Consider the following 26,880-nt stretch of genomic DNA (forward strand, 5'->3'; position numbering starts at 1 on the left):
GCTGGGCAATTTGTTCTAGTCTCTGTTATCATCACAGTAAAGAAGTTTTTTTTATATATTCAGATGGAATTTCTGGTATTTTAGTTTGTGCCCATTTGCCTCTCATCCCGTCACTGGGCACTACTGAAAGGAGCCTGGCCCCATCCTCTTGACTTCCTCCCTTCAGATATTTATACACTTTGATAAGATCCCCCCTCAGTCTTTTTTTCTCTAGGCTAAAGAGGCCTTATAATGTGCCTCGAAGATGTGTGAGGATGCTGTGTGGCTGGGTAGAAAAAGGCAAAGATAGTTCCTGGATGCAGAGGAAATGCTGAGTTTTATGTGTTTTCCTGGGTTTCAGTGCATGTGACAGTCGTGCACTGGAGAGTAAAAGCATCTGCACATGGGGCTGCTTAGGGCACGTGCCTGAATTAAGGCATCTGTTCCATTCATGTGGCCTTAAAGGCCACTCTCCCTGGCAGCACAGCCACATGGGGTGACTCTGATCTTGAGCTGCCCCAAGGGACAGAGACAGCTGAGCAGCAGCCCCTTAAATGTGCAGCTGAGCAAAAAGGGAAAAAGTCATGTCACCCACTTCAGCTTGTTGAAGACATCAGTGACCATTCGGTCCAGGACAGAACCGAGGTTGAGGTGGTGCTGGAGATAGATGCGCTCTGACATGGCACTGACCAGCTGGTCCCTGACTCCCCTCTTCTGTACCATGGCCAGGCACAGGTTGTGTACTGTGTCCAATACGGCTTGCATGATCGCCTGCAGCAAATCCAGAATTTAGGGGTGGGAAAAAGGAATTTTATGCATCTTTTCTATTAGAATTCAAATGTTTTCCTATTCGTCTCCGGAGATGTTGTGTACAGAGGGGACCTGAGTGATGGAAGGTGCACAGTAGGTGCTCTGCTGGAGCACACTGTGTGTCAGGCTCAGAGCAGCTGTCATCCCTTTGGCAGGACAGTCCCTGCCTCTGGGGCTTTGTCACATCTTGGGCTGAGGCTGACAAGCATCCCATGCCACTGGTGGCTCCCTGCTTGCTGCACTGGCTCCTAGCAGGCATCCACCTGGATTTCCTGGCCGCAGGCCTGTGACGCTTCCTCTGTGAGACATTCCATCTTATGCTGCAGCTTGCCGTTCTGGTACGGGGTGTTTCCTGCTTCATACAACAGAGGCAAAATCTGCAAGGGGTGGAGAGAAAGTGTGGATGAGCCTATAGCAAATTATCTTTCCTCTGCTTGGCCATGTATGGTAGGCTCAGTCCTGGTCCACGGCTGCCTTGTAGCAAAGCTCTCCTTGCATTAGCTGGGGACACCCAGGGATCTACCAGCCACACCGGGCTGAAGTTGGGCCCCCCCAGCCTCTCTGCATTCTTCTCCCTCTCAGTCATTCCCTGCCCACTGCCCCCAGAGTCCATTAGCTCTCCTCTCGTTGTGCCCAATCTGCTCTCACACCGCTTATCTTTTCCTATCCCTTCCAGTATCTCTGCAGCATCAGCACTCTCTTCTTTAGTTAAATCTCTCTAGAGGCCTTCCCTAACCCAGGAAGCTGATGAGTAACCTCTTTCTCACCCTGCTGCAGGAATACGTACTCACCATGCACAACCATTTGTCCCCAACATTTGGAGAACAGTGCCAGGTCCCTGCAGAGCATCTTCACCATGGTATAGGCTCCAGGTGCTACCAGGAGACTTGGCAGTAAGTGGCAAAAGCCCCTCCTCTCCTTGTCTGCAGTAGCATCCCCCACCCTGTTAGGTCTCACTGTAGGTTGTAAAGTCAGTGCCAGCCCCTTGCAAGCAAGCAGTTGTGATGGTCTGTATTTGAAGCAATTCTGTCCCCAAAACACCTGATGCAAATCCTTTCTGGTGCAGCCTCAAGGAAATTCTGGCCCCCAGGAGTCCTCTGCATCTCCAGTCTCTAACAAACTGCTCATAGATTTGTGCAAATTTTCACTCCTGCTGGGATGGAGAGACGCAGTGTATCTCTTGGAAAAGCCCAGTGGAGCTGGGGAGGCACCATGGCTCTTGGCCTCGCCAGCTCATGTAGAGACAATTGCTACACAGGGATGAGGACATAGTGACAGGCTTGGGATAGGGGCACAGGCTCAGGTGTGTGGAGAGAACCACACCTCTCCCCTGCAACAGCAGCTGATGAGATAGTAAGTGATAACACTGAGGAAGAAGATGCCCACTAGCTGGATTAAACAGTAACTAGGGAGTGGCCAAGAGACTTGAGGGGGAAAAAAAAGAAAAAAAAAAGTGGCAGCTTGAAAGGAAGTATAGAAGAAGAAAGAAAATGTGTAATCAGGAGAGAGAAATGGGAACAGCAGCAGTCTAACAGAGTCTAACACTGCCAGGAGTGGCCTCCACCAGTATCATGGCCTGGTGGAACATTCTCCTCACCATGTTGTGGGAGGCTGCATCCAGCCAATGCAGCTAAGAGTATGGGGATCCCCAAGGAGGGACCCTCTGGAGGAACATGGGGAGGTTTATCACCAGCGTCAGCATCAGCAGATTGTAAGAAGCAGAATGGGTGAGCCCAAAGCCAGAGCATTTGCAGCTCCCAAAGAGAGGTGGTGCAAGCAGGGGAATCTCCTCTTTTGAAGAGGGAATGTGCTTATAGCCCACGGTTCCTGGGGAAGGTATGCACACAACTGTGTGTATCTATGTATGTGGATTAGACCATCTTGGGATTTGAAGGGGGCTCAGAAATTTGAAGCTGTTTTTTAACATTTTACAAGTGTTTAGTAATGTGATGTATATCTGTTGCATTTATGATACTGATCTTGAAAATTCACTGTTTGCTAGTTAAATGTCATTAATAAATCAATAAACTGCTTGGTCTTGGATTTAAACCCCATGAATTGAACGTTTCTTTCCCACAACAGGAAGGCAAAGCAGAGGGAAGGTGACCGCAGTTTTCTGGGAGTGTGGCAGACTTACACTGACGGACAGGTTGGCGTTCCTGACGGCTTCCTCTGCAAAGAGGACGTCATCTTCCACTTCCCTGCCCAGGCAGGAGCTCAGGATGTCAACATGCTTCTGCACGCTGAGGCAGATTTCGTTCACCATCTGGAGCATAGAGGAGATGCTGTCATGCACCAGTGCCTGAGAAGCACTGTAAGTCTCTGTCCTTTCTGTGATTTCCCAGGAGAAGGACACATGGGTGCTGCTTGACTGAGCACTGGGAGCACATGCAGGTAACGCTCCACAAGGTCTTCCCTGACTAGTGACCAGGAATGCTGTACAGCAGGGAATTTCTTGCAAGCATGTGTTGAGCACATGAAGACGGCAGCATACTGTGGGTGGGGGGGGGGGGGGGATGAGCAGTCCCTAAATTCCTCAGCACCAAATTTGTGCGAAGCACAAGGATGAAGGCTGCTTGAGTACCTCAGCCTCCTTCCCTCCTGCCCAGTCCTGCTCTCTTCTCCACGGCCTGCTCTGTCCTGGGCTCAGAAAGTGTGAAAAGTGGTCTGTGCTGCTTGCAAGGATCAGCGTGAGGTGGGCAGAGGTCTGCTTTGATGTCCTGCACTAGCCAAGATTACTCATGCTGGAGCAGAACAGCTGGCTGTACAGCCAAACATGGTGGTTTCATGTACTTGCCTGTTCAGAAGAGGTGGTCAGGATGCCCTGCTGCAGCCAGAAGGTTTGTGTGGGCAGCATGTGTTGCATTTGGTTCCTTGTCAGGCAGGACTGGATCTGCAGCATGTAATAACCCCGTGAGGAGGCATCTTTGGCACCCCAGCCCATCTCCCCCAGACCCCAGCCCCACCTCGTGCACTGCCTCCTCTGTTTTCTCAGGGTTGCTCCAATACGCCTGCACCACATCATTCATTGGCAGGGGCATAGACTTGAGGGTGTAGTTCCTGTCAGGCAATGGCACAGGTGAGCATCAGGACAGTGGCACTACCAGCCCCTTTGCTGCAAGCAAGCATCTACATGGCATCTCCTGCCTTGCAGTGGCAGAGACCCTGGCACATCAGCCTCATGGTTTTATCTCCACCATGAAACACCTGCATGGGGAAAGCATTTTCATGACGACAGGGCTTGTGGGGATGGCTAAGCTCGAGCAGATGAGTAAACTCCCCAGGGTCACAGTGGCCGCCTGTCTGTACTCTCTGGCCACTCAGACTGAGGCCCTCTCGACTCAAACCACTGGAGCCCCTATAGTGTTTTGCCTCCCTGTGCATCAGCATGGCCATGTATGAGACCCCACAGTGGTCTCAGTAAATGAACATTTGTTTTCCATCTTTTGTGGGTAGGAGGAAGCAGAGTGCCAGATCCCCACAAAAAACAGCCTATGCCTGAGCAGATCACACTGTGCTCACCGTACGCTGACTTTGGTATGGTTCAGAGTGACAAAACTCTGTGCTTGGTTTGGATAGAGATCCTCAGCACTCCTGATGTAGGCTCTCAACTCTGGTGGGTACCATAGCTTAGGAGCAAGACTTTTCTCCTTGGCTGTAAAACTTGTCCCTCTTCCTCTTAAGTGATCCATGGTGCTGGAAGGGGGAAATGTGGGCCACAGCCAGCCTTGGGGCTCTGAAGCAACAAAGATGACTAATGAAGATGATGTCAACAGGTGCGTTGTGGGTTGCTTTGCTAGCTGCAAGGCCAGGGCCGTGTAGTGACTACACTGTATGGAAACTCCCCTAAGCACTGTTTCCAACCCACTGGCTCTGAGTGAGATACCCTTTCTGCATTTAGTGGGAAGAGGGCTTGGGGATGGTGATGTCCTGGTGCTAGAGTCTCTTGTGCATGGTGGTAGCAGGGCAGGTCAACCAAACAACCCCCTCTCTACCTCTCCAAGGCTTGAGCCACCTCCAGGAGTCCGTGGCCAGTTGTGTTGTTCCTGTCCCAAACCACGGTCCTGCAAAGAGTACAAGAGTGAGTCCTCTCCAGACCAAAACAGTAGCCTATGTCAGCTCACCAAATGGGACACCAACCTACTCTCCAGCTAGGAACTGATAGCTGGCATAGAGGGCAGGTGTCTGGCTGCCAGGAACAGGCGGGGCCGTGACAAGCTATGCCTGTCCTGCTAGGTGCCAGGAAGCCTCAGTCAAGCTGACCTCACAAACCAGGAGGCAGGGAAATGGGGTTAAAAATCTTAACCTCATGATTCAAAAGCTAAACTTTTCCCCTGCAGACGGCTGCAAAGTAGCTGGATGTCTGGAGGGGATGCAGAGCAGGGCAGCCTTACTCAGAAAGGCATCACTCTGCTGGAAGGGGCAGAAGTCCCACAGAGGAATGTCTGCAGCTGACAGACCTTTCCCAGCTCCCTCTCTCCACCAGAAACTTTTACCTTTCCTTTTCAGGAATAATTTGGTAAAAAAGTGACATTTTAGGGACAAGAAACTGCACTCTGCCATCTCTTGCCTAGGGCACTGATAACAAAGCATGGATGAATAATGAGCACAAGGCATTCAGAGTGCTCCAGCACTCTGAACTTCATGGGAGCCTGGAAAAGAGCTGGCAAGTGCTGGTGTGGAGCTGCCATGCAGAGGAAGAGATTTAACTACTCTCCTGCCTTTTACATGTCATGTGTCAGCACCAGCAGCTGGCTGCCAAGAGAGCTATGGTCACAGCATTCAGCTGCTTGCTGGGACTGGCAGGGTTGCATCTGTGGTCCCAAGGAGCCACAATAAGCCTCTTTCAGTAGTATCAGTATCATGAGGACTATTGTGTCAAGACCACCTGGCACAATGTGAGAAGGATGCCCTTCCCATGCTACCAGAGCTTTGTGTTGATTTGCAGGGCTTTGGCTAGCATCTTGGCACCGGTGTCTCCCATGGCATTGCCGCTGATGTCCAGAGCAATGAGACTGGTGTTATAGCCCAGGGCACTGAGCAAGACATTGGTTCCCAGCTTGAGGCGTGATTCAGCCACTGACAGGGACTGGAGACTCTGGAAGGGGGAAGAGGAGGGAGAGATGTGTCTGTCATGCCAAGTTGGACAGCGTCCCTGGAGCGGAGTCTGCACAGAGCCCTGGGGTCATGGCGGTTGACGAGAGGCAGGGCACAGGCAGGATGGCTGGGGCAAGTAAGGGCCCCTGATGCAGCAGAAGGTACCTACACAGTCATCCTCTTGGGTAATCTGGACAGTGCAGTGCAGGACATCCAGCAGCCCATCTCTGCAGGAGAGGCAGATAGTTATACATGCATCCCAGCATCACTTCCCCCAGAACAGCAAGAACAGCTGGCAAAGCTCAATCCTTCTGCCTTTGCCCAAAACCACCGCACATCTGTCAGCCTCCTGCCTGACTCCTACCTATGTTTCAAGAGGCTGTGACCTGTGTCTGTGACGCCTGCCCTCCAGCACAGACTGGGTCAGGAGCAAGTGACAGTCCCCCCATGAGTCCATGGTATAGCAGGGCAAGCAGGCCTCTGAGGGAAGACAAGGCAATTCCTTGCATTTCCGATTGGCCCAGGGCTCAGATGGAGAGAGAGAGAGAGAGAAGTGAGGCAGGTGCATGGTGCTAGAGCAGCCACTGGCCTGAAGACAATGCCACAGGTTGCACTTACTTGGATTTGACGTTAAAGTTTTTCCCCAAAGAGACATGCCTAATGGACTTGCTTCTGCCAATGGACAGAACCAGCATCACCGTATCAGAGTCAAAACCTATGAGAAATGAGTGGAGCCATGAAACACCCAGTAGGATGCTCTGAGCAGTCCAGACCGCAAAAGCTGGACCAAGGCGATTGTGTGGCCCACCAAGGGCAACCCACAGACCTGCCAGGCTGGCAGAGGGGAATCCCAGGCAGACCCTGAATGTCTTCATCCTCTTCATGGCTCTCCCACGCAGGGCAAAGACCTATTCATCTGCCCCTGAGAGGGCAGGTAAAACCAGGGGCTGAGAGGAGTCTCACCCAGCAAATAAATATCCCCTGTGAGAGTCTTGTGATTTGGAACTAGGGTGGCAAGGCTGTGTTGAGCTGCTGGGAGCACTTACGGGGCTACAGAGGAATTGCTTTCTGCTGCCTTCCCCCCTCAGCCCTGTCCCAGAATGCATCCAGACATCCTTCCTGTAGTGTGGGCCTGTACCCCCATTCTCATGACTACAGCTTTCCCAGGAAAATTCAGCAAGCAAAGGTTATATACTATCGACACCAAAACACAGAGTACCCCCATACTCCCACTCTGGTGATCCCCAGAAACTGGGAAGGAGGTCAGCAGGACTCCAAGGGACTGATGAACCCCAACGCCTACAGAGGAGGTCAGCGGGTTCCCAAGTGGCTAGAGTGTAGCTTATGGCCCTGCTGCTGCACATGTGTCTGGGCAGGGACCTCTCACCCCATTACTCCACTGTCCCAGGGCAAGGGGCACCCAAGACCTACCAGGCAAAGCCCAAGACAACATAACTCCAAGAGGAGTTTTCTCCAGCCCACTACCACAGATTTGTCCTTGACTGCCTTTGCACACACAGAGTGATGGAGCTGTGGCCAGGGAAGGGCCCTCCCTGGCATCATTATATTCCATGCAACCCCCATCCAACACAGCAGAGAAATCAGTGGCATGCCAATATGCTATAAGAGTCCTTGATCTTTGCAAAACGGGTACTGCATTGGCTGTGGCCAGTGTTCAAGGGGCATCTGTCTTTCCCTCTCCTTTTTTTAATTTTTAACTGGAGCACAATGGAGCAAACAATTGCTGTTATTAAGTGAACACTGCAAAGTCTGCGGTGCTGAGATATTAGCTGGAGGACTACCGGACTGCATGCAGCTCTTAGGCGCTCACTATCCCTCCAGCACAGAGTTTCTATTTGGGGAAAAACAAAATAAAACTACATTTTGGAAAAGGTTGGCTAGAGATTTTTGGAAGGCAGCAAGTTTTTGGAGCATTTGTGAGTCAGGGAAGCCATGAGCTGATTTTGCACAAGTTTCTGAATGGCTGCAGACACGTCATCTTTCCTAGAGTGATCCAGCTATAGAGGCACTGCATGATATACTGTGAGATCTTTGTGAGGCCAGTTTAAGATATTACAAGGACTTGCAGGTGGAATTAAAAAGGCTGTAGAACTGATGCTTGCAATAAGTAGGATTGCTCTCTCGCAACCCTGTGGCTTCAGAGGCTGTGGCAGGCTGAGGTTAGATGGGGCAGGGATCCTGTCAGGGACTGAAAGAGTTTCAGCTCAGACAAAGCTTTTAAACATCTTGGTTAATTTCAAAACCCGAGCTTGCAATGTTAGATTACTTTGAATTAAGTGAACTGCAGAAGTTTGTGGCAAGAAGGATGTGAAATGAGAACTATACAGAGCCTGAGGAAGGAGAAGTCAGTAGCCAAATAAGTTATCCCACATCCTGTGATGAAGATGCTATCCTTCAGCTGAGTCTTGATCAGGTCCATCCCATTCCCCAGCACAGATGGAGGAGGATTGCCCCTCTCTTAGTGATACTGGGGCATACATAAGCCCTGGCCACTGCTGGAAAAGAGCCCGGGTCGTGGTTACCTGCTCCACTTAAAGGAAAGCTACCTGGGGAGCTGAAGGCTCAGAGTACATGCCCTGCTGCGGGGCTCTCAAAAGCTGCAGCTTTTGCATGGGCATCATCTCCTGTCATTCCCTGTGCCAAAGGACAGTCAAAGCAACTGTGGTGCAAATAACCCAGTCAGATCCCCCACAGAATCACAGAACCATTGGCTCTAGGTGACCCTGCTTGAGCAGGGAGGTTGGACCAGATGATCTCTAGAGGTCTCTTCCAACCTTACTGATCCTATGATTCTATGTAAGCTGATGAAGTGCAGGCTAGATGAGCAACCAATGAAGTTGGCCTTTGGCCTTCCTGGCCACAAGGACACATTGCTGGCTCATAGTCAACTTGTCATCTACCTGCACTCCCAGGTCCTTCCCTGCAGAGCTGCTCTCCAGCAGATCAGCTCCAAGCTCATACTGGTGCCTAGGGTTATCTCTCCCTAGGTGCAGGACTCTGCACTTGCCCCTGTTGAACCTCAGGAGGTTCCTCTCTGCCCAGCTCTCCAGCCTGTCCAGGTCTCTCTGAAGGGCAGCACAGCCCTCAGGTGTATCAGCCACTTCTCTCAGCTTGGTATCATCAGCAATCTTGCTGAGCAGGCACTCTGTCCCTTCATCCAGGTCATTGATGAACAAGTCGAACAGGATGGGACCCAGTACTGAGCCCTGGGGGACGCCACTAGCCACAGGCCTCCAACTAGACTCTGTGTCACTAAGCACAGCCCTCTGAGCTCTGCCTTTCAGCCACTTCTCAATCCACCTCACTGTCCACCCATTTAACCCACACTTCCTGAGCTTGCCTAGGAGGATGTTATGGGAGACAGAGTCAAAAGCCTTGCTGAAGTCAAGGGACACAACGTCCACTACTCTCCCCTCATTTACCCAGGCAGTCATTCCATCAGAGAAGGCTATCATGTTGGTGAAGCAGGATTTCCCTTTGGTGAATCCATGCTGGTTACTCCTGATCACCTTCTTTTCCTCCATATGCTTACAGATGACATCCAGAATGAGCTGTTCCATCACCTTCCCAGGGATGGAGGTGAGTCTGTCTGGCTTGTAGTTGCCTGGGTCCTCCATCTTGCCCTTCTTGAAGACTGGAGTGACAATGGCTTTCTTCCAGTCCTCAGGCACCTCTCTGGTTCTCCATGACTTTTCAAAGATGATGGAGAGAGGCCTGGCAACAATGTCCGCTAGCTCCCTTAGTACTCCTGGGTGCATGCCATCAGGGCCCATGGATTTGTGGATGTCAAGCTTGCCCAGAAGATCTCTAATCCTATCCTCCTCAACCAAAGGAAAGTCTTTCTTTCTCCAGACTTTCTCTCTTACATCCAGGCTCTGCGATTCTTGAGGGCTGCCCTTAGCAGTGACAACTGAAGCAAAGAAGGTATTCAGTAACTCTGCCTTCTCTGTATCCTTCGTCACCAGGGCCCCCACCCCATTCAGCAGTGGACCCACATTTTCCCTAGTCCTCCTCTTGTTACTGATGTATTTGAAGAAGCCCTTCCTGTTGTCATTAACATCCCTTGCCAGACTCAATTCCAAATGGGCCTTAGCCTTCCTCACCACATCTCTAAATACTCTGACTGCATTCCTAAAATTCTCCCAAGTAGCCTGTCCCCTCTTCCACATTCTGTGTACTTTCTCCTTCTGTCTGAATTTGGCCAAGAGCTCCTTGCTCATCTCTGCAGGTCTCCTGCCCCGTTTGCTGGACTTCTTACTCATACAGATGCACCCCTCTTGAGCTTGGAGGCAGTGATGTTTGAATACTAGCCAGCTCTCCTGGACCCCCTTCCTTCTAAGGCCTTAATACATGAGCTTCCTCCAAGTAGGTCTCTGAAGAGCCCAAAGTCTGCTTTCCTGGATGAGATACATATGAGGACATTATGGGAGACAGTGTCAAAAGTTTTACTGAAGTCAAAGGAGACAACATCCACTGCTCTCTGCATCTGCATCTGGCTTCATCTGCCAGGTAGTCATTCCACCCTAGAAGGCTTTCAGGTTGCTTAAGCGTGATTTCCCCCTTTGTGAATCCATGCTGACTACTCATGATCACCTTCTTATCCTTTACAATGCTTGGAAGTAGTATTCAGGATTAGCTGCCGCAGCACCTTTCCAGAGATTGAGGCAAAGCTGACTGGCCAGAAGTTCCCTCCTTCTTGCCCTTTTTGAAGACTGGAGGGGCATTTGTTTTCTTCCAGTCCTCAGATACCTCTCCTGATCACCATGACCTTTCAAAGATGATTGAGAGTGACCTTGCAATGACATCAGCCAGCTCCCTCAGCACTCATGGGTGCATCCCGTTAAGGTCCATGGACTTGTGTATGTCCACATTTGGTGAGATGCCCTTTGCCATGTGACAAAGTTAGCTGGTAAGTCGAGGCAGGCTTGATCTCTCCAGAGTGTTTGAAGAAATATTGGAGAGACTGCACTTGACTCTCTGTAGGCTCAGCAGCGAGCACAGAAGGAGCCAATGCCACACAGGCCCAATACTGCCTTGGCTCCACCAAGTGTCCAGCTAACCTAGTCACCACTTTTGAAGCCCAGAACTGAATTCTTGTTACACATTTCCCCAATAATTTTGCCATTTAACTAACTGATCCTGATGAAGTGCAGGAATTAAACTGCAATGGGTACATGGAAAATGAGCACTCATATATTTTTAACATGAGTCTGATGTTGCGTGGTTGAAATTACAAGAAGGCAGACCTGTACAGGGAAGAATGTCATGGACATGAGAGGTGAGGGCCACTGTTGCTGGCCAGAATTGGATGCAAAGATGGAAAAGGTCTGGCACATTAGGAGACTGCTGGATAGCAGGAAGGAGATCATTGTGGGGAAGAAGAGCACAAACAAGTCTTTCCTGTCTTGGGGAAGGCCTGTAGGTTTTGTTTTTAGGGTAGAAAGACAAAAATCTCAGTGAAGTGATAATTTGCCTCGGAGGAATCCACTCCAGGTGTTTGGGTACTCACATCTTGTGGAACACCGGTATGACTTGGTTGTCCTTTTGTACTTTGCCCACTAAACCTTTAGCTTAGATGCTTGCATAGCCTGTAATGTTGTGGCTGCTGCTAATGAAAGACAAAGCACAGTCTAATTTTGTGTTAAGCAGCATGGTCAAAAGGTAGACAAGCATAGAAGGCACAGCCCTAGTTCTAGGTGGGGGATTTCACAGCCTTCTGCTGAGACAAAGCTCTGGACACCAGGTGGGCACCAGAAAGTGGGTACACTTTGAGCCTGTATAGATGTGCAGTCATAGGCAGGCAAGGGCCATAGGTCAGCTATGGCTCAAGAGTGCAAAGAGTATCTCTGACAGCCTGATGTGACCCTGCTCAGTTCTCCAAAGCTGCTCCGTCTCCCCAGGATACTTCTACAAGCTTAGGAGATGCTGGGTCTACCTCAGCCTCTGCCGAACACCCTGAGGCAATTGTGCCCACAGGTGGAGGAGATTGCACTCCCAGATAAGGAAAAATGACCTACCATTACCAGACAAATCCAGGTCACTGATGGAATTGGCATCAGAGATGAGATCCTGGATGACTTGGGCCCCTGCTGACCTCAGCTTGAAATAAACAGAAACATGTCAGTATATGGGAAGGTGGCAAGCCCTGCAAATATAAGCCTGCTGTCAGGAAGGTCACCTCAGCCCCGTGGTAGTTGGGGATGGATCTTCCCATACGGGAATGAGCACCTGCCTCCCCTGCCATGGCCTCTTCCCCTCAGGGAAGCACACCCCTAGGGATACAATATGGTACCCTGGCTGGAGACTGTGCCTCTAGTGCTGCTGGGCTCATACAACTCACGGGTGTTCGCTATACACAGGCTGCCCCCTCACCTCACAGCTGCTGAGATCCAGGTGAAGGTCACTGATACAACTGTTGTACGCCAGTCCTTGCAGCAAAGCCCTGGAAAAGTCACCAAAGCCATTGGCTAGAGCAGTGTGGGTGCCAGCCACCTGCCATAGGGCACCCTCTGTGGGCTGCCGAGTGGGACAAGGAAGATAGGGAAAGGGTTGTTTCCCAGCATGCAGAACTCTGTATTTTGCCACTCTTACCCAGCATCCTCATCTGTCCCCTCTAACTTCAAAGTCCTAAGCCATGTCCCACTGGACAATGCTTACCCATAATCTGCTCCCATTGGCAGACCCAGAGCCTCTCCATCACCCTGCTGAGCCTCTACAGGGGTAACAGGGGTGGCTCAGGCCCTGGAGCTGGACTCTAAGTGGCTGAATGTCTTGCCAGCGTGCTGTTCGCATCTTACCTTACAACATCTGGAGGCAGCTTTGTACCTGCCAGTGAAACATGCCTGAGGGCACAGGCCTTGCTGAAAAATTGCTTGATGGCAGGAGAGAAGACATCTTTCACCCTCCTGAAAGGAAAAGCACAAAATAGCATCATCTTCTGTGCATGCCTATAGCTGGCACTGGCTGCCCACTGCTTCAGGAGATGCCAGGCAGTCACTGCCAACTGGGCCATGATGAGCCATGGCACAGATTCCTTCCCTTTCATGTGCTGGGCTTACTTGTGTGAGTACACATTTTTGGAAAGATCCAGATGGACAAGGCTGGTGCAGCATCCATGGGTCAGTGCTCCAAAGAGCTGCAGGAGGGAGTAAGTTGAGATAGGTCAAGGATCCAGCTAGCACCATGGCACCTCATGCATGCCAGATGAGAAGAGACAGTGTGGGAGACCCTAAGGTAGGAGGTCTGCCCATGCTTGGGCTGCCAGCTACCACCATTGCTCCCAGCTCTCTTCTTCCTCCTGCTGAAGCTGGTGTCTCCCAGCCCACCCAGGCCATGGGATGCAGAACAATGTATTGCTGAGCTGGCTGCCATCATACCGCTCTGACCCAACAAGTTTCCTGTTCCTGGGCCTATGCAGCCCCATGCCACATAGGATGCAAGTAGTGGGGCTGGGGACACCTGTTGGGGTGTGGCACAGCTTCTGGAGCTGGGCACTGATACCTATCTGGGGTCCCCCTGCTTGCGTACTCACAGTGTCTAAAGAGCAGTCAGTGCCAGACAGGCTGAGGTGAGAGAGTGAGTTGCACCGTCAGAGGAGGTTCTGCAAACTCTGTCAGGAGAAAGGATCCAGAAGCTCATCCAGGACTCCTGGTATCCACCTTGGGTACCCTCTGACTCTGGGATTCCTCAAGAATCCCAGCCAATCTGGCCAACTTCCTTCCTTCTAACTAGGGAGCAGAAGTGAAGATGGTGATGAATCACACAGCGACCCACACTCCATGCATGGGCCATTCGGTCCCTGGGGTGTCTCCTTGCTCAAGATGCCATCTCCGATCCTCACGTGAGGACGTGGAGGTGTCTCCACAGCAGAGTCCCACAGCTGCTGTCAGATAGGCAGGAAGATGTCGCAGCCATGGCTTTCCAGAGAGCCAAGCACCTCTGCGCAAATGCACCTGGGGATGCCAAGCACCTTGGTTTCAGACCCTCCAGCAACAGCCACTTCTGAGTGCCTGGGCAACTACAACGCAGAGATCAGCCTCTGAATGAACCAAGGCAAGCCCTCTCAATTCTCTCATAGAAGCAGCAAGGCCACCAGAGGAAGAGGTGCTCCCCATGTGTGCAGGAGACAGTCTATCCTACAATGTCAGAGCATTAACCCTTCTCAGCCCATAGCACTCACACTAGTGTCATCCATGGCCAGGGTGCTGGGGTTCCCAGAGAGGTCCAAGTGCCGGAGGGAAGAGCGGATGGCTTCGTTAGCTGCTAGGGCCTGGCATAATGTGCTCATTCCTGCTTGAGGGTAGGCCAAAGAAACAGATGCCCACAGATCTTGGACAGAGTGCATCCCTGCACTATGGAGAGCCATGGAATAGAAGAAGGGGCAATTTCCTATGTCCAGGGCAGCAGGAAATTGTGTTCTTGGAAATATCTTGTCCATGGCATCCCTGGGGGACTGTTCCTTCTCCTCATCCCGTGCACCCAAGTATGCTATGCCCAGCCAGGCTTTGCAACATCATTTTGGAGACATTTTATTTGCAGCCAGTGGTGAAGCTGATTCTGGGCAGAGTGTGCCATTCTCCGAAATGCCTCATCAAGGGCACATGGCCCCCAGCCCACCCATGCCATCCCCTCTGGGAGATTCTTTGATGTCAGCCTGGCCCCGCTGAGCCATAAATGCTGTGGATAGAGTCAGTCTGACTGGCCTCCCCACTGGGACCTGAAGGGGGCGGGGGGAATATTGTCTCAGGGCTGTACCTTTAGCAGTGAGTGATGTCCTGGCCAAGTTGAGGCTCTGCAGGCCCTTGGGCCTCTTCTCAAAGTGCCGGCTGAAGGCAATTATCCCTGATGGAAGAGTAGAAAGCCCTGAGCAGCCGTGACAGCGCAAATGGGGGTCTGGGTGCCTCCGCCACCCTTAAGTATTGTCCCCACAGTGCAGGCCAACAAGGACAGCTCTCTGAGTTGCTTGCTGCAGGCACGGCAACAGTGATGAGTGGCTTGGGCTGCCTTGCAAGTGCAGAAGGAGGCCATGGGTTGCTCCACGTGGTCGCCATCAGGCTACACAGGGAATTAGGGGTTGAGAATGGAGCCAGCCCCTTCCTGTTGCTTTCCCCATAGGCACTTCCAGGCAGGGAGCTGCCTTTGCCCAGCTGCCAATGGGATACAGAGTTGGGGAAAGAGATGAAGGGAAGGCAAGGACAGGAGAAAAATAACAGTTTGCATGAGCTTAAACACATCTGCTACTGTGGGGTGTAGGGTACCTCTGTATTCCAGCTGGTTGCCAGCAAGATTGATGGTGTGCAGCACAGAGTCAGGATGTCTGCTGAGTGCTTGGGCCATCCTCTGAGCGAAGTCACTGCAGAAAGAAGGGCTGACAAAGGTACAGGCACCATTGAGAGGCATGGCTGCCCACCTTGCAGCCATGTGGGGATGCAGCACTGGCTCCTACGAGGATGACAGGCTCCATCCAAAAGCAAAGCCTCACCAAGGCTGCAGCCAGGTCTGCTGGCCTCGAGGCTGTGGGAAGGCTGCTGTTCAGTGGGCTCTCATCCTGTCCAAGCTACGTGGCATCAGCACCCCAGTTGCAGGGACATCCAGCTCTGGCATGTGAGTGAGCTGGCCTACGCTGCACTATGCATGCAATGTGAGCTGGGCAGGGCTGCTAAGATCCTCTGCATCCTCCTGACAACACTGGCAGTCCAGCTCTGCTGTCTTCTACCCATGCAGGGCCTGTGTGTACTTTAATATTTCAGTGACCTTATTAAGGAGCCCCACCAGTCCTAAACTGGGAATCCCTCTGACATCCTTAGATCCCTCAGCCATTTTAATGAAGGTGCAAGCCCTGCCTCCAGCACAGATCAGTGCTTCAGCACCTGTGAGGGACAAGCATTCCCCCTCCTCCAGCCTCCAATTTACAAGGCAGGAGTTTGTCCTGTTAGATGCAGGTTGACATGGCTCAAATGCTTTACCTATGGATTCAAGTCTGACCAAAACTGTTACTGTTTTAACACTTTGAGGACATAATCAGCCAAATAGCTGGAGGAAAGATAGAGGAAGCTCCCTGTGCTGACCAGAAGAAATTATCTAGTGCTGTCCGGGATACATCAATATTACAGAATACCCTCAGAAAAGCAGTGTATTTCCTTACGATTTTAGCCCCCTGTTTTCCAGCACCAACTCCTCCAGTGTCACTGATTTGCTGAGCATATACAGGAGTTGCTCTGAAATCTCCAGGTTCTGCAGATAAAGAAAGCCTTTCTGAGAGCCCATCCATCTCCAGGAGACACAGCTCCACCAGGACCTGTGCCACATGATGGGCACTCACCAGTCTGAAGTCCTTGCAGTAGAGCTTTGTGAACCACAGATTGAAGGACAAGGCAGCAACACTCAGTGCCACGTCTCTGCAGGGTGACAAGAACAAGGCAGTCAGGGGCCAGACTGAGGGTGGCTGCCTGACAAAGCAGCCAGTTGGGCCCCACTCATATGCACCCCTCCATGGAGCACAAGTACAACCGCCACAGGGTGCACAGCCACAACCACACAAGCATGCACAAACACAATCTCCCCAGGGCACATGCACAAAAAAGCTTCCTGGTGCACTGCCACAACCACCCTGGGGCACACAGGCACGGTCACCACAGGGTGCAAAAGCAGTCACCCTGGAGCATGCAAGCACAACTGCCTCCTGGTGCGCAGCCACAACAGCTTTGGTATACCCAGCCACAGCTGCCCCAGGGTATACCTCCACAAATGGGCCCAGGGTGCACAAACACAGTGTTCACCAGAGCAGGACTGAGCAGTCAGGCTAAGGCATTTTTGGAGAAGGCCTGTGAGTTTAAAGCACCTCACAAATAGAGCTCAGTTTTATCAGATTGTTCCCGTGAAAAGAAAATCAATCAAAAATTTGGATGTCCCCATTAGAATGTCCATTTTTGTTTAAAACTCATCTTCATTTAAGGAACAGTGCATGTTATGCTTGACTGAACAGAAAGTTTCTTTCTGACTTTCTGGTCCAAAGAAATATCCAAAAAATGTCCCCATTCAGGTGGACCAAACACCCCAATTTTCCCCAAAATGAAAAGCCCAAACCTTCTTACTATTTCCCAGTTGGTAGATGAGAGCCTGGCCAACTGCCTTCTCCTACAGATAAGCCTTCACTCCTTCTTTCTAAGGTCACATCTCTGGATATGTCTATATCTATCTAAATATGTCTAAATACATAAGTATAGAGGGATTAGAGGCCCCTGCTGACGGGAAGAGCTGCTAGGGCAACCTGAATGTAAGGCTCAGGGCACAACCTGAAATCATAGCCTCATTACAAGGCTCAAACTCTGTAACAGCAATCTGGGGTACTAGCAGGGCTGCAATCTGGAGGGGAGACAGAGAATTGCAAATTTTTGCAGCTCTTTTAGCAGAGCTGGCTGCTTTGCATAAGGAAACACCTGACAGACACAAGCTGTGAAAGGCCGACACAGCCTTCAGTTTTCACCTCCTTAGCTGGTTCTTAGGGTTATATGGATGTTAAAAACAGATAGGGAAGTCTCTCTGGCCTCTTGAGACAGCCACCCGGAGGGACAGAGGTGGCTCTCAGAGGGAATTCTCCTTCTAATTTGGAGATTTCTCTGGGGAAACATCTGCCTGCAGCCAGCAGAACATAAACCTACCATCCTTGGAACACATGAAGAGATAAAAACCTCCAACAAGAGAATAGAAAAGCTCCTGCCATGCACAGCAAGGAAGGAGACAAGTGCTGGTGGGTGCAGGGCAGCATGGCCAAGGTGCTTGAGAAATGGTGTGCTCCAGGATGCACCTGGTGGGGCTGAATGACTCACCGGCTCTCCGAGTGGCTGAAATCCAGTAGGTTGAACTCCCTGCAGTCTTGGCTATGGTAAGACTAGGGGAGTTGTCCACATCCTGCCAGACAGACAGATACTCAGACAGGGCTCAGTGCCAGGTCTGGGGAAGGGCTTCGACATCTGCTAGCATGCCTGGCAAGCTGTGCTGTCAACGGAAGGAGCTATATTTTGCTCAGAGGCTGATTCATCGGGGACCCTCACCCAGAACCCATTTCCCAGAGTTCTCAAGAGCCTAAACAGATGCTGGGAGCCTCATGCCTAAATCCAGAGCCGGAAACCTTCCTAGGGACAGAGGCAGCAAGAGCACGTGTCCCATACGGGTGCAACCCTATGTTGTAGTGGCTTCCTGACTGCTTTCACAAGGATTGGCCAGAAGAAGCCCATGAACCCCTTCTATGGTGGGGATGAGGGCCTGGAAAGATGTGAATTACAGTCACCTGGTGCCCCACAGGAGGAGGGGGACAGCCTGTGCTGCTGTAGCTGTGTCCCAACGTGGCCAGTTATGCTGACACCAGCTCTTCTCTTTGGAGATACCCATCAGGACTATGGGTTTCCAAGGGCTTTTCTTATACATCAGCCTGGGAAGCTTCCTAATCCAAGGTAACTCATCCCTCTCTACATTTCATTCCACCACATCAAAAGAGAAGGGAGCACTCAAGCAGCGTAAAACTGTAGTTTCCATCCCTGGGATGCTCCCAGCCCTCTGGGATGTTCCTTGACCTTGGCATACTCCCAGCCCTGGGAGGTAGCTGGTGCCCAAGATACTCCCAACTCTCAGGATGCCTCTGCTGCTTGGAATGGCTGTGTGGCTGCAGAGTGGGGTGGAGGCACCAGCAAGCATCCCTCTGCCATGCCCTCCGAACAACCTGCTGTGATTGTCTCCTTTCTGCAGCGTGGGTCAGCTTACCCACTGGATCTCCTCACGAAAGGTAAAGCCATTGTCATCACATAAAGCAGCATAAGACTCTGAAAACCCAGCTGCAAAGAGAAGGCAGTATTTAGGGCACTGTGAGCAGACCTCCCCAAGGGAACACTGAGGAGACATTTAGGGTAGGCAGAAAGCAAAAAGTGGGAGGCAGAGGCTCTCCCTGCCCTCCCCAAAGGGGCTGCAGAGTCCTGCTCAGTCTACTGCCATCCTGAAAGGGAATGCACAACTCAGGGAGCTGAGGCAATAACTCTGCTCCCTTCACCTGATCCGTGTAGGAAATCCTAGGTCCTTATTGCCTGTTCTCTCTCGGCAGCCTTTTACTAAGAGGTTTTGTTTCCTTATAAACACAGTGGTTATGGCCATGGACTGTAAAACTAGGCACTGGGATGGCAGAGGTGGAGCTTGGCCTGCTCTGGAAACCATACCCGGGCCACATCAGCCTTCCTGGACATGGCATCTGGACTATATGCTGCTTTTTCCCACATGTCTCCTGTATGCCTGGCCCCAACATACTGCATCTGCAAACATCACAGCTCCAACGTCAGGCAGAAGCCCTCCCCAGCACATCACTGTGGCCTCCTCATTATGATTCCTTGTGCTCTTCCTAGTTTGTGGTGCTGGGGCATAGTCTGCTTTTCCAATGTGCCCACAGACATCTCAGCTCCAAACCTGTGCCACAACCCCAGAGATTGACCTCGGATCCAATTTCCATGCTGTAACAACCTTCCTTGCCCCTCAGAAATGTCAGGCAAATTGCGTTGCTATGGTGGCAGCAGAGGTATGACAGGTTTATGTTCATGTAGTTGGTTTTCTTTAGCAACCATCTTGCTTCCCAGTTTATGTTGGTCTAACTCTTCTCCCACTAAAACCCTTTAAAGTTCCTACTCCAAATAGCTAGAACCCAGGCTTGGTGCTGCAGCAGTATAACATTAGGTAGATAAAACCCACTCACACCCTCATGGGTAGATGCATTCATGACTGTGCATCCTCACCATACAGCTATCCTGCTCCTTTCTGGGAAGCTGCAATCTCCCCAGCCTGCCAGATCGGCTCCTCATTCACACACCCTGCACCTCATTCCTACTCTGTGAGATGGGGTACACTGGTGGAGAGTGCAGCCTGCTGGCAGGGCTCCTACAGACATAAGCCAGTGCAGGAGCTGCCTTGCCACCAGATCTGGGGGAGCCACAAATAGCCACTGACGATGACTGTGTGGATTCTGGGTTGATCTCTGAGGTACTCCAACCCTCCTGCCCCTGTCTGCTATGTGTACAGGGAGAATAGCACTTACCACAGGGCCCTTGGTTGCTCTGCAACATTTCCTCCAGGGAGTCTGTGATCCTCCGCATCCTCTCGTACAGGTTGGGGGGTGAGTTCTTGAGCAGTGCTCTGGGGGAAGGACCAGGGAGCAGGCTGGGAGAAAATCATCCCCACCGCAATATATGCCTAACTATAACCCATTTGCCAGGCCCAGAGAGTGACCAAAAATATTCTTCCCGATGTGATCAGGGAACGAGGAACATTTGGCCTCCATTAGCAAGGTTTCCTCCTATTAAAAGGCCCTGTTGGACATTCAGGCTGCTTTTTGGCTCTGTCTGAGCAAAGAATGTTTCCTCCAAGGTGACATGGTCCCTCCAGTTCCTACATGTTAGTCCCTGAGGACTAGGGAACCCTTACTCAGGGGACGAATCTGGGAAGACCTTCTTAAGTGACATGGTGACATGGATGACAACTTGCTCCAAATCATCAAATGACATAAGCCGGATGACATAAGAAGACGTATCTGTTTCTAGGACAACCTGCAGAGGCCAAAGGATGGGAAACATCTGAGAAAACTGGCAATGTGAGGCACCCCAAACCTGCAGACATGATGCTGACAGCAATTGGCCAGGCACTGCAAGGGCTGCACTCGTAATGCAAGCATCCAATCTCTGTAGTTATAATTCTAGCCAGAGCACTGTAAGTGGAGGTAAGGCTGAGAACAACAGGAATTTAGGATGAAATGGAGTAAACATATTGTCATGTGCCAGACCCCCTTACCCTTCCCTTGGCCCAAGTGATTAGCTTTCAAAGACACAGTAGCTTCGCTAGTGGTCTGCCCTTTTCTTACTAAGAGCTTTAGGGACTGAAATGACCAAGACAGACCCCGTTTGGCATTGATTTCAGTGCCTGAACTTGCTCATCCTCAACAAAATCTCCCTCCACCCTCAGAACTGCCTCCAGATCAGCTCTGCCTCTCGCTAAACTGGCAGAGAAAAAAAGACCTCTTTGCCTGCACTGCTACAGCGAGCCCCTGCAAAATTGAGATGGCAGGGCCAGCAGAGCAGAAATGCCTGGGTCTGTGTACCCAACTGTCTGCCCAGGGTCCCATCTCTAGTGTAAGTGGTGAACAGCAATGTTGCATAGAAGCAGCTGGCTTGCTGCATCTGCCCATTCCCAGCTAAGGCACAGCCAGTTTGCTGTGTTAAACAGCCCCTGATGGATATTTTCCCCCTGAAATTGTCTCATCTGGTTTTGATGCTTTTTTAGCTTTTGTCTCCTACAGAAATCCCACGGCAACACATTCTCCAATTTAATTATGCACTGAAATGTAGGAGGGAGATGACAATTATCTGCTTGGGCAGCATAAAGATGGAGCTTCTTTTCAGAGCAGGGCTCTATGTGTGGCAGCAGGGCCAGTCTCTGCCTACCCCAGCCAGGTGCTAAGACTGGCAGGTGAGTAACCACTAGAACTGTCATATAGCCTCAGGTCTGTGGTCCCAATCGAATGGGCTCAGAGATAAGCCAATGATCTGAAGTTAGCTGTTCTTCCACTTCCTTGTAAGTGCCCAGGTGATGCCATCCTGTCCCCGAATCACTTGTCTCTGCTCGCATCCTTGGAGCATACCTTGGCAGAATGTGCCTCTCCTCCTGACACCCCCTCCCAGGATACGTGAGGCTCTAGCTCTTCCCCTAACTTTCCCACCTGTACTTCCCAGTCTGTGGAAGCTGTCAGCTGACACCAGGCGTTTCCAGCCTCCTGATGCTATGCTGTCTGAAGGCTCATGGCTTCCTCTTCTGCTCTCTCTGCCTATCTCCTCTTTAGCTCTGTGCTCCTGCTAAAGATCTCTAAGCAAAGCACAGCTCAAATACGCATCCTGCTCCTAAGAGGATTGTCTCTCTAATGTCAAGCAGCAAAAGCCCCATTTGCAAGTCAGGGCTATCACTGCTGATGGTGCTTTAATGAGCGAAAGAGGTTAACAGGAACTGCAGCCTTGGTTTCAGCTGACATGTCCAATTTGGGACAGTCCATTCCTCTCCTTCATGGTTTGCACCTGCTACATCTACCATGCATGCATGCTTTGTTGTTAAGGGGATTAACAGGGCTTAAAACACCTTCCTACTACTAAATTACTTCCTGCAATTTATCACCTTGTCCCTGCTGAGCGGGAGGTGTCACCCAAATGCCAAGGAAGGCAGGAGCTGCCTACAGCTCTCAGTAGTGATTTTGCAGCATGCATGGCCAGGTCTGCTGGAGGAGAGTGGTGTGCAGACACCTGTATTCCCCTCTTAGCACTCCTGAGCACCTCCCCTTACCTCTGGCTAAAGAGGGTGCTAACATGGGCGAAGCTGTAAGAGGATTTCTTTAGAGGTGGCCAACGGATAAATATGGTGGGAAGCTCCCAAAGCTCTGCAATGGTGACCCCAAATGTAAAACAGTGGGCAATGACTTCCCCCAGACCCTGCAGCAGGCTCCAGGTCAGGGTTTCCAAAGTGGGAAGATGAGCAGAATGTGCCTTGGCAATCTGGGTGCCAACATACCCCACGTGGGAATTGCCCAGGGAGGCTTTCCCAGTGAGTGCCACTCACCAGGCCGGGCTCTCGCACTGTGATCTCTTGCACCTCCAGCAAGCTGAAACTGCTGTGCACCTAGTGGGAGAGAAGGGCTGGATCAGCCTCAGTGCTGACAGAGATGCATCAGCACCCTGGACTCCAAGCTCTTTCCCATGACCCAGGGCAGTGCCCGACCACAGCTTCTCCCTGCACTTGGCCAGAGCCCTCCAGCCCCCAAATCTCAGCCTGGCTGCCAGTGTCGTGATCTGAGCTCCTTCTCCCATTTTGCTATCTGACCTACCCTACCTCATGTGCCATAATGCAGCCCCTGATGCAGCTGCATGCTGGGGGCAAGCCCCACAGACTAATACTGCTCCCTGGGGCTTTCCAGACCTCCTGACCCAGGGTACCTGTGGTCACCATGTGGGACACCTGGTCCCGCACTGGGGCTGGTGTCCCAAGGCAGTGAGTGGGGTCCTCCTGGGAGCAGCAGGGGTCTAACATGGAATAGAGGGACCCCAACACTTACCCTCACTGGTAGTGTCACCAGTAGCACATAGGCTCGCCAGGGGGTCAGCACCTAGGCAGGAGAAAGTAGGGTGACAGGGGACTGGGGTAACACAGGAGCTGGCATCCTGTTCAGACTAGCGCCCCTTCCCCCCCCCCCCCGCCCCAAACAATAGCCTTTCTGAAGCCCTGAAGCCCAACAGCCCACTGAAGCACTTAAGTTGCTGCCTGGGGAAACCGGGGAGAGCATAAGCTGGGAAAACTTACTGGATAATTCATACAATGCACTCTGTAACCAGCAGTAGGTTCCATTCTGTTTTTGCCCTATAAGGTGCTGGGAGGAGGCCAGATGTGTGCCTGGCCCTGCAAGTCCTGCACAGGCAGGGAAGATCCAGACAGACATAAATGTCTTCCATACCTCTGATGATACCATTTGCCCAGTCGGTTGGGTTTAACCACCCCCTTCAGTCCCTACTGTGTGTCTGGTTACCGCCCTATTGCACAGCCCAGTGAGGTAGACGCTGCTCCCTCTGTGTGCTGTGGATTCGGGACCCCAATCAAGCTTAGGCTAACAGCCAAGGGATAGAGTGCTGGACCCTGAACGTACCAAGATGTAGTCATCATATTTGGTTTTCACCTGCAGCTAGACACTCTTGACCAGGAGGATCGTCTTCTTCTCCAGGCAGGCAGTGATGCCCTCTGAAAAGACCAATGTCAAGTGTAACTGATCTGGCTGAAGCTAGGACACATGCTTAGTCCTTTACCATGTACCTGTGATCTGGTGCCCAGGAGGGTGCATGGCACAGCATGCCCAAGATGGTCCCTGTGACCCCAAACACAGCCTGAGCTCCCCAGTCCCACACCAAGAATGAGGGCTCAGGTTAAGGGGAGAGGGATGGGATCTGGATGTGCATATCCCTCTGAGGAGAAGGTCCGTGCATGGCTCTAGCTCCCCTAAACCACAGTGGTGGTTTTAGCACCACAACATCACAATCCTCCTCCTTGGCAAGGGTGGGCATCCCCAGGCAGCATGGATCTGCCATCAAGTTGTCACAGACTGAAGGCACAAAGCACTCTTCCAGGCTACTTCGAGCAGCACACAGAGATGTGGTCCTTACCATGTCTGAGCCAAGAATGGATTTGTCCTCATGATGTGCCAGTGCCAGGCACTTCCATATAGTACTAGCTACATGCCCTGACACCCTCCCCCCCAAGTTCCATCCTATGTTCATAGTGGCAACCCCTTGTGCGAGGCCATTTGAAAACTCCTGTCACCAGGCACAGGTCCTTTTCTTCAATCTGGCCATTCACCCCTTTCGGTGGAGAGGCTCTTTACTTTGTGGCCTTGCAGAAAGGAAGCAGTTGGTTTTGGTATTACACTCTCCCTCACAAACATGAACTGATTTAGCCCCACATCCCATGCACCTCCAGGAATTAGTTCTTCTCTAGCCACACCTGAAGGTAGACACTGATGGCACCATTTGCTCTCCATGACTTTGCAGCAGTGCTGGATGCTGCATCAGACTGAGTTGTCGGTGCCTACCGGCTTTTCAGGAAAGCTGTGCACTTCCTCACAAACCTGGTTTGTATCTTGTCTGGTGCTCAGGTGATAGACACATCCACCTGCTCATTGCCGTGTGGAGCCTTGGCTACAGTTGGGACCAAGCACAGTGCTTGGGTGCCACCAGTTTGCCCTCCACGGACACACTGCTTGGCTTTCTTGTGTGGACTTCAGGACTTCTCCCAGGGCTCACTCAGGGTTTTCTTAGGATGTCTGGCCTTTGACTTCAACATAATGTGTGTTTGCCTACCCACGCTAGGATTACAGTGCACGTGCTTTGGAATAGCCTTGTTCATTGGAATCTGGTACTGTGCTCCACCTGGGTCCCTGTTTCTCTTCCTTTCTTCCTGCTCTTAGTCATAGGGTCAGTGGAGAGCTCTACAGGTACCCTCTCGCCACAAGCTCCTCAGTGCCTCAGCTGAGTCCTGCCCTCTCCATGGTGCATCCAGGGAGGTATTCTGCCTTTCCATTATTTTGGAAATTGTCTTGGCCATGATGGGCACCAGTAGTCATGTGTGCCAGCCTTCCCACATTTGCAATCCTATTGCTCCTATGATTGTTATAGACAAGCCTAAACCCCTCTCCTGTTTACTGTCTCTCATCTTGAGCTTTGTTTCACCTCTCTGCCTAGCTGCTTCTCTCCTTCTCATGATTCAGACCTTTTGCTCAGAACAGGCTGTTGTGTAGGAACTGCAACTGCCTGTTCCTTGCAAAGCAGACTAAGTTTTCACAATGACACTGCTCCCTCTGGCCCTCACTGAAGCTGCAGGTAGCCCTGTTAGCTCCTCTGCTGGCAGTGGGGACTGGTTAGCAATCCATGCCTTCCCATCACACTACAAGCAGCAATGGTGGTGGTGAAGCTAGAGCCCCTTGACCTCCTGTGGTCATTTGTTTTTTCAGTCAGGTCTTGGAAGTCTGGGAACTTCCCCTGAAGGCCTGGTAGTGGCTAGTCACAGTATTTCACACATCCCTTCTGATGCCTGAGAGCCCCAGCAAGGCTGTAGGCCATGCCTCCCTGCCAAGCATGGTGCCAGTCAGGCTGTCCCACGGAACAGTTGGAGATCCTCTGGCTGGTGTGGGGATCCCAAGCCTGCAGGTGTGCGTGGCACCATCCTGCACCTGAAAACCCTGCTGGTCAGTGGAAGTCTCAGCAAACCACATCCCTGATGACCCAGCCTGTTATTAGGGGACGTTTTTGGTCTAAGCAGCACCATCAAGTGAACAGGTGTTGCAGCCCCATGTCCGAGGCTCTGCTCAGATCCCCTTGAGCTGGGGTTGATAATAAACCCATGAGCAGCCCCAACAGCCCCAGTACAGACATGAGAGCAACAGAGCAGGCCCCAGATCAGCAAGTTCCGTGTGGCAGCCAAGAAGCATTGAGGTGGATAACGCTTACCTTGCAGCTCAGCAGTGTCTCCCTCCGGGAGACACAGCCATTGCTGGGACCACAGCAACCACCCAGGGAAGGGCACAGAGGTATCAGGGCACCATCCTTCAGCACAGCCCCCGCTTGGAGCAAAAGGCACCCTGCTTGGAGGAAGCGCTGAGGTTACCAACCAGCAGTATTGCTGCCTCGGCACCTCCTCCCCTTTCCAGTGCTTGGTGCCTGGAAATCCGTCGGGCAAGATTTACTGAGTGAGCAAGAGAAGTGAAATGAAAGCGACAGAGCTAGCAACCCACGCAGGCCCGCTAAACCCTGCACCCAAGCTGCCAGGCCCCCAGCTAGCTTCCTCGGCCAGGCCCAGCCATGACCAAGGCCATAAGCCTACCTGGGAGGAGGGCTGCACTTCTGAGCATCTCCTTCAGCCTTTCTTCTCCCACATGGGATAAAGCTATCATTTCTCATGGGCAAGGGGCATGCATGCTGCTGGCTCTTCCTTACTGGGAGCAGCATCCTCTCCAGCCTTTAAGCTTTGAGGATCCTGAATTATTCTTGCCCTGCATCCCCTCGAGGGCATTTTTTGGGTGCACATTCCTGCCTCAGTGCCCAAAGATGGCTGTGAACCATGAGAGCAGCTCTGCTCCCATGCAGGATACTGGATGAGGGGCTGCCCCAGGCCCTAACATTACATTGGGTAGATGAAGGGTTCCAGTGCCAAAGGCAGGGCACTGCAGATGTGGCTGCTCCTGAGCAGAAAGGCACTGGGTGTCAGGCCAAAGTGTTCCTTGGTGAGCACGACTGTGGCACAACTGCTGACCCAAAGTGGGGAGAGACAGAGACAGGGTGGCCTCCCTGGGGCAATGTGGATGAGCAGTATTGGTACACTGAACACTCTCCTATCCCAGGAAAAACTCTGGCCTGGGCCAAAAGC

General features: G+C 51.7%; 1 pseudogene; it reads right to left on the reverse strand.

Annotated features, from left to right (window-relative positions):
- Positions 1-561: 561 nt before the first annotated feature.
- LOC134149677 (capping protein, Arp2/3 and myosin-I linker protein 2-like) overlaps positions 562-26,880 on the reverse strand; it is a 174,453-nt pseudogene continuing 148,134 nt past the window's right edge.

Source organism: Rhea pennata, chromosome 21 (genome assembly GCF_028389875.1).
Source record: "Rhea pennata isolate bPtePen1 chromosome 21, bPtePen1.pri, whole genome shotgun sequence".
NCBI classification, from domain to species: Eukaryota; Metazoa; Chordata; class Aves; order Rheiformes; family Rheidae; genus Rhea; species Rhea pennata.